We start from the raw sequence: 7,441 nt of genomic DNA on the forward strand, positions 1-7,441 counted from the left end.
AGCAGGAAGGTTCACTGGCTGAAGTAAAATATAGAGAATAAAGGAGAAAGTGACAAGTCAGTAATAATATCTCTGGACAAGAAAAGAATTGAAACTTCCTACTGTAATAGTTAGGAAACTGAGGTATTGAGATAATCAGCAAAGGTGAAGACAGAGAATCAGCAATATTTGGAAATTATATTTAGATATTTTCTGCTCATTTGATACAAAAGACTGTAAATATGATGACTGATCTTTTCTTTTTTTTTTTTTTTTTTTGTACTAAAGTAAAAGTAGAGCTTCTATCTACTTCAGGAAGTGAACAAGAAAGGAGGAATGCACATTGGAATGAACACAAAAAAGGACATGATGAAAGCTAAAGGCTTAAAACCCATAAATTATTTGTGTATGATCCGAAAGAAATTCTGATATTCATCAGTCAGTTTTTCTAATATAATTGTGTTTATTCACTACTAGAAATTATGAGAAGAATGGCTGAAGGTTGTCAGAGAGTGGGAAACAGTGAAGAATTATTTTATGGTGACAAAGTTATATTGAAGAATATGAAAAAGCTTTCATGTATGTTGGGTAGATTATATGAAGCTATATATTAGTGTGTCATGAGTGAATTGTAAGAGTCGCTGAAATGATGAAGATTTATGGTGTGTTTGTGGTATTTATATGTAATAGCTAAGATATAGCTTTGCTTTAAGGATAAGAGTAAAATGCCAGATAAAGGAAGATAAAAGTATGAATTTCCCAAGCTGTTTCCTTGTCATTTTGGTTCTTTCTTGTCTCTCTCTTTCAGATGTTTTGAGGCATTCAAAGGAAAGCTACCCTAATGACTGCTCAGTGGGAAGCTTATATCACTTTTTTTTTTGCATAGATGGACAGAAATTATGATGCCACAATGAAATTTTTGTTAATTCAATAGTCAAAATTTTATCTATTTTTGAAAAAGAGTAACTTTCAGGTTGAGCCATGTGCTTATCTTGTCATGGTGAGAGAAACTGTAGAAATCTTAATGTAGTAAAAGCACAAAAAGATGCAATTAAACATCAGTTTAGGATTTGAAAGCTTTTGCTTCTTGAGAAGCAAAAGGCTTCCAGACTATTGTAAAAAGTAAAGACTCCATAAAGGCTGCTTGAGGAGTTATAGAGTCTGTTGGAAACAAAGATGAGCTAGGAAAATACATTTCAGTCAACCAGTGTATGTTTGAACCCAGTTTCCTACTATCCCATCCAATTCCATTATTTACAGTAAGTTATACAGAAAGCAGGCCAGGAACAAGTGCTGTCTAAAGAAGAGGCCTGATAACTATTAAGGATACTCTGGAACAAAAAGTGTATAATTGTAGAAAAGCGTATGAGATAGAAGATCTTGGACCCAGTTCCAAAACTAAATGAGGAATATAGTCCTACTGTGAGCACTCATTAGACACATGGCAAGAAGATGTACACACACATAAATTGATGGATAAAAGACTGGCACGGGATCGTGGAAAAAATTACAAAGACATTGTGGCTAATTATAAGTGGACCATCAGCGGAGGACTGAGAAGAGAAACTGAGTTTTATGGCTGTGCTGAAAAACTATACTCTCATAGAACATATTGCTACTGATGCTAGGAAAGTTGTCGGCCCAGAGTGCAGGATACAAGCCAAGCCCTGGGGACAGTTCGTCTTGCTGTAATTGGATTTACTGACAAAGAAATCTGCTATACAGGATGAACTGTCATTTCATTCAAATAAGTCATCTGAACCAATACTTGAGAGTTTTAGAAACACTGGAAGAGTGAGATTCACAAGTGAGCTCCTATGAGCTAAACCACAGAGCAGCTGGAGAGACAAACAGATGCTTGTATCCACTTGGATTGAAACACCCAGAACAATCCCACACCTGAGATGTCAAAAAGGGTTGCAACAATACTAACAAATGAAAATGTCTTGACCAACAAGAATATTTGCAAAATCATGTGAAATACTCCCATCTATTTCAGAACATATAATCATTCCCAGAGTCAGGTCAAAGTCTATTCTTTTCCCTTCCAAAGGCCTGGTCATCCCTGGGCATGTCATCCCACAATAGCAGTGTCCTATTGAGTCTTTTCTGTTTCTGTTTATGTACTCCAGTCACTGAAAAAGGAATTGAATTTAGAATAACTCATTCAATACCTCAACTAACAACTAATTAGCTTGCTTTGCAGCATTGTCTCACTTCTCTGGCTAATGAATTATAATGGTTTTTCAAAGCCCAGCAAAAATTTTTGTATGCCCTTTACACAATATAAAGCAACATTGATAAAAATATTGAAAGAGAGGTTTTTGGCAGGATACCCATTTGACTATTTTTAGGTTATTCTAGAAGATGGCATGATAAAGCTCAAGCCTTTGCTTGAAAGCAGGAGTTTGGCTCTCCTGTGGTCCAGACAACTCATCTAATTGTGTCCTTTGAAGAGAAGCATATCTGTCCTCATCCAGTTCTTCCTTTCTTCTCACAGGATTTCCCAGCTCTTTCTCTATTTCTTAGTCATTGCCTTCTAAGACATGAAATCGCAAGCGTGCACACAGTATACTCTTATCACACTCCTGACTCAGGCAGTCCAAGAGAGATAAAATGAGAAAATGCCTTATTTTTACATCCCCTGCAGACTAAGGATACAGCAAAAGCCAGGTAATTAAAGATTTAGACAGCTTTATACATGTCCTGGCAGAAAATTCAGTGTTGAGGGACTTCGGGCATCACAAAGGAAATGCAGCAGCTGAAAGGGGATTTTTTTCCATGCCAGTGATGCTTAATTTGGAGTTAGTAACCTAATTGCCTCTTTAAGAATCTAAGTCTCTGTAGTGAACCTTCACCTAATATCATGTTGTTCACAATAAAATCAGCAGCCCTGTGGTAACTCCCATTTTACTATCCCCACAAGACTATCTTAAATGTTTTAATATATAGGGTTTTAATGGGTTTTCCTGCTAGTCTAACAAGTTGGAGCTGCTATCACAGCACTAATATTTCGATATAACAGGTATCACAGTTGGCTCCATTGGCTTTTACTAACACCTGATCTCTCATCTACCAGCCTCTAACAACATTTTTTTTTGTGCTATTGTTATCACATGTTATGTATCAGATTCAGCAGTGAGCTTATTATGTAACCAGGAAGTCAGCACTTTTCTAAGTGGAACAACTTGTTTCTCATGCAAAACTTTCAACTTGTTAGTATACCTTTGTCATATAGAGGAGCAGTGCTCACAAATTGAGATAAGGATAGAAGGGAGTAAACTATGTCCTGTTAACAGTACATTTAATACTCAGCTGCAAATCTTAAAAAAAAAAAAAAAAAAAATCAATTTCCTGCACAGAAGAGCATCACGAAGACTTAAATCCCTTATATGAAACTAATTCCAGAAACAGATGGTTGTATACAACTTTGATAGCCCTTCAGTTTCTTTATTGCAAATAAAATACTTGCTAGGTTTGGTAAAACAAAAGTAGAGCACAGCTGTCTTATTTGTGTATATTTTGACTAAGCACACATAATCAGACTATAAATGATGTGGCACAGTTAAAATAAAATAAAAAAATTACTCACAACGTGTCATTACTGAACATATGCCCCCAAATCAGTAGGCACCAAGTACCTGTCCTCTAGGGGCAATTCATCAAAGTAAAATAAAAGTAAACTACAGTATACTTCTTTCTTATAAGAGGAGCAATCCTTCTGACATATAAAGAAGCCTAAAGCATGGAGGTATAATCAAAATTATAATTAACTGTCATAAGCCTTGAGCAAATGTAAAGCACTATCTGATTTATGAAACTTTGATCAGACTGTGATTAAATTATTTTTAGAGATATGCAGTATGTGTCAGATCTCAATTATCCAGAGCTATCTTACCTGCAGGGAACTCTTGTTCAATTCATACAACATGTTTTATAGAGAGGGGCTCTATAAAGAGAATTTTTGGTAGGTTTCTTCTACAAAGATTCATTTTTTCCAGGCAGCAAGTGGTCTGATGATCTCATGTTATCTTGTTTGCTGTTCCTGGAGATACATGAAAGACAAAACCACTATAATGAATGCTGTGTACTGGTTTTCAGGATTGGGAGAGATAAGAGTATCTTTTTGAGAGGAAAAGAAATGAGTTTTCAACCTACAAATCCTGATTTCCTGCCCTGTCCTTATTACTGAGAGCAGTGAGTAACAGCCATATCTTGCATGGACAGAAGGACTGAAAAGGAATCTGTGGGGCAGAAAGGTGAAGAGCTACCAAGTCGCATCCGCTAATATCCACCTTACACAGTGATGCAACACTGACCTGTTCCATGCCTGTCATCACTCTTTAGACCTGGAACAGATGAATGTACAGGATGCATATACTCTTCACATACCATCTCAGACTTGTTTCACAATCTTCTTCTTTCATCGTTCAGTTTTTTTCCAGGGCTATATGGCTGCCTTTCTGACAGTCACTCAGCCTCCTTTCCCTGCTTCTGGTACGTGAGTATGGTGGCTTCTCATGGAAATTCATGAGATTCACCTTGAATGGGTCCCAGACAAAATTACTTCATGTTAAAAAAAATAGGAGACATTTAATTCATGGGAGAAATTACAGAGGATCTTATTTTATTACTAAGGGTCACCCTGCTTACACTGGTTTTCATTTCAAGAGTTTTTTAAGGGAAAATGCTGATTTTTATGAAATTGTCGTTAACTTCTTAGCGTTAAATAGTAGCATCTTTTTCAGGCCAGAATTATGAAGGGGCTGAGCAATGTCAACTCAGAAGGTAGATTTATACAGAACAGATGTACAGAAGAGACTGCTATACCTATAACCTCCCAACCCCTTGCTCCCAACCTTTATTGCATTCAAAGCACAAAAGCAAAGTTTCCCATTCTGCTCAAAATTTACTTCCCCATGTCTTTCAGTTTCTAAAGTGAAGTTTACTTTATCTCTTCACATATGGCACTTTTTTATGTTCTAGTTTTTAAACATGTAGTTTTTCTATCAGTTCCAATGCTACATGACATTTTAAGTAGAAGAAAGAGCCACTGTGAAGAAAAAAACAAAACAAAACAACAAACCCACAATAAAGACCATTTGCAACAATCTATACTACTTTCCTGATTCTCTTGCATTTCCCCAAACCCTAACTTCTCGTCTACGTATTTTTTCTGGTGGATTCTCTGCACCTAAACTTGTCAGCATTAAAGTGTTTAGTTGATTTAATTTTACTGCCAAAGCTATGCCACTAAAACTCTCTTACTGATTTTTACTATATTTACAAAAAAGTACTTTTGCCAGTATCTCTTATTTCAATGAGCAATATATGCTAAAGTGTCAAGACTTGGTATATGTACAACTCTGCTAGGGCTTTATTGGCCTCACTGCATCGTAAAGTAGCTGGAAAATAACCAAAGTAGCTGAGAAAGCAAAAGCTACTAGGGTAGACCAAATATGTCTTCCTTTTACTTTACATAGTTACTGGTAGCTAGTCCTAGTCACCTTCTCTGTTATCTTTTCTGGGTTTTCATCTTTTATGAGCAGGTGCATCCTTCACTACTTGGGAAAAATACGTAGACCTTGTTGTTTATTTTCATGGAATCACAGAACCACAAAATGGGATTAGAAGGGACCTTAAATATCAGCTATTTTCAACTAGACCAGACATTCGGAGGAATGCCATCCACTAGACCAGGTTGCTCAAAGCCCCATACAACCTGGCCTTGAACACTTCCAGGGCTGGGGCATCCACAACTTCTCCAGGCAATCTTTTCCAGTGCTTCATAGTCCTATAGTAAAGAATTGCTGCCTAATCTATTCTAAACCTACTCTCTTTAAAGCCATTCCCCCTTGTCCTATCCCTGCTCACCCTAGTCTAAAGTCCCACTCCCGCTCTCTTGTTGGCCCCCTTCAGTAACTGGAGGGCTGCTATAAGGTCTCTCCAGCACTTCCTCTTCTCCAAGGCGAACAGCCCCAACTGTCTTAGCTGGTTTGCGTTGGAGAGGTGGCTCCAGTTCTCATCTTCATGCCCCTCCTCTGGACTCCAACATGTCAACATCCTTCTCATTTTTCATAACATCAGTTAAGTTCTCCACACTTCCAATATTTATTGGAATTTATTACTGGGATTTATTACTGGGATTCCAGAGACTGAAAGACTGGAAATGTGGGGAAAGGAAAAAGGGTAATTGAGCATCCTCACAAAGCCATCTACAGCATGGAGTCGGGGATATTGCCAGTATCAGATCTGGTCAGTCAGCGGATGCCACAAGCCAGAGCCTATCCATATCACTCCCCACTTAGCTGTGCATCCAGCACTTGATAATTTTCTGGCTATTCTTACTGGCTTATCAACAGTGGGTTTTAGAAGTTTTGATGCCTCATTTCCTTTCAAAGGCAGTTTCTTTGCCTTCAAAGTACAGGAATCATTAATTAAGCATAGTGCCCTCTTAGACACCTTTGTCATTAATTATGAATGAGAGCAGTCAAATATTCTATCCTCATAATAATGCCAAGATTAGATTAATATCAACTCTGAACTCTAGGATGCCCTCCAAAGTTCAGAAACAAAAGAGCAAGTAAAAAAAGAGAAGTTTTAATGGAAAGGACAATCTTCTCTGTTAGTTGGCCTAAGGTGGATGATGACAGGTTTTTCAGAGCTTCATCTGTCTCAAAATTTGCTCTCACACTGAATAAGCTGCACCAGTTCATATGGGAGGAACACTGAATATTCATTAAATGAGTGTCTATTTTGTGACTTCCTGGCTTAATTTTTTGCTCCATAGGTTTTCTTTTACCAGCAAACAAAGCATCTGGTCACAAATCTACAGAACTACATTCAAGAATATGTAATCTTGTTCTTTTAATGTAATGTAAAATGTGGCTTATCCATATCAATAGACTTTCCATGGAAAACTCTGAATTTCAATGAAAAATCAAGTGGTTTTCCATAGTTATTTACAAGTAAAAAAATATAAATATTGAAAATTACAGAAGCAAATTATATTTCTCAGAAGTAGGTTGTATCTTGCTGTGGAAGACTTCACTGTCCTGTCTCAGCCTTACTCTCTGCAGCAGGTCAGCAATGCCAGAGAAAGAGAGACTGTAAGAGGAAGAGGGAGAGAGAAAATCCCAGTGCATTCTTGATGTGCTAATTCTGATCTGTGTAACACTGCCTGCATTAAGGGCACTAGATGAACTGTCCTATTAGCTTCAGTTAGAAAGCCTAAAATGGTGGTTTTCAGGGTCAACTGATTCACCTTGGTCATATTAATAAACTATTTTAATAAATATGAATTATGTCTATAACTCCCAGATAAAATATATATTAAGATGCTACATGCAATAACCTTATCTCAGCTTTATAGTGACATGAGGTAATAACCATATGGTTATGAAAAATACATTTTAAAGTTTGAAACTCCAGATTAGATTTAGCTGGTTTTTAATGGCATATT

This window comes from Corvus brachyrhynchos, unplaced genomic scaffold (assembly GCF_000691975.1).
Source record: "Corvus brachyrhynchos isolate BGI_N302 unplaced genomic scaffold, ASM69197v1 scaffold17, whole genome shotgun sequence".
NCBI lineage: Eukaryota > Metazoa > Chordata > Aves > Passeriformes > Corvidae > Corvus > Corvus brachyrhynchos.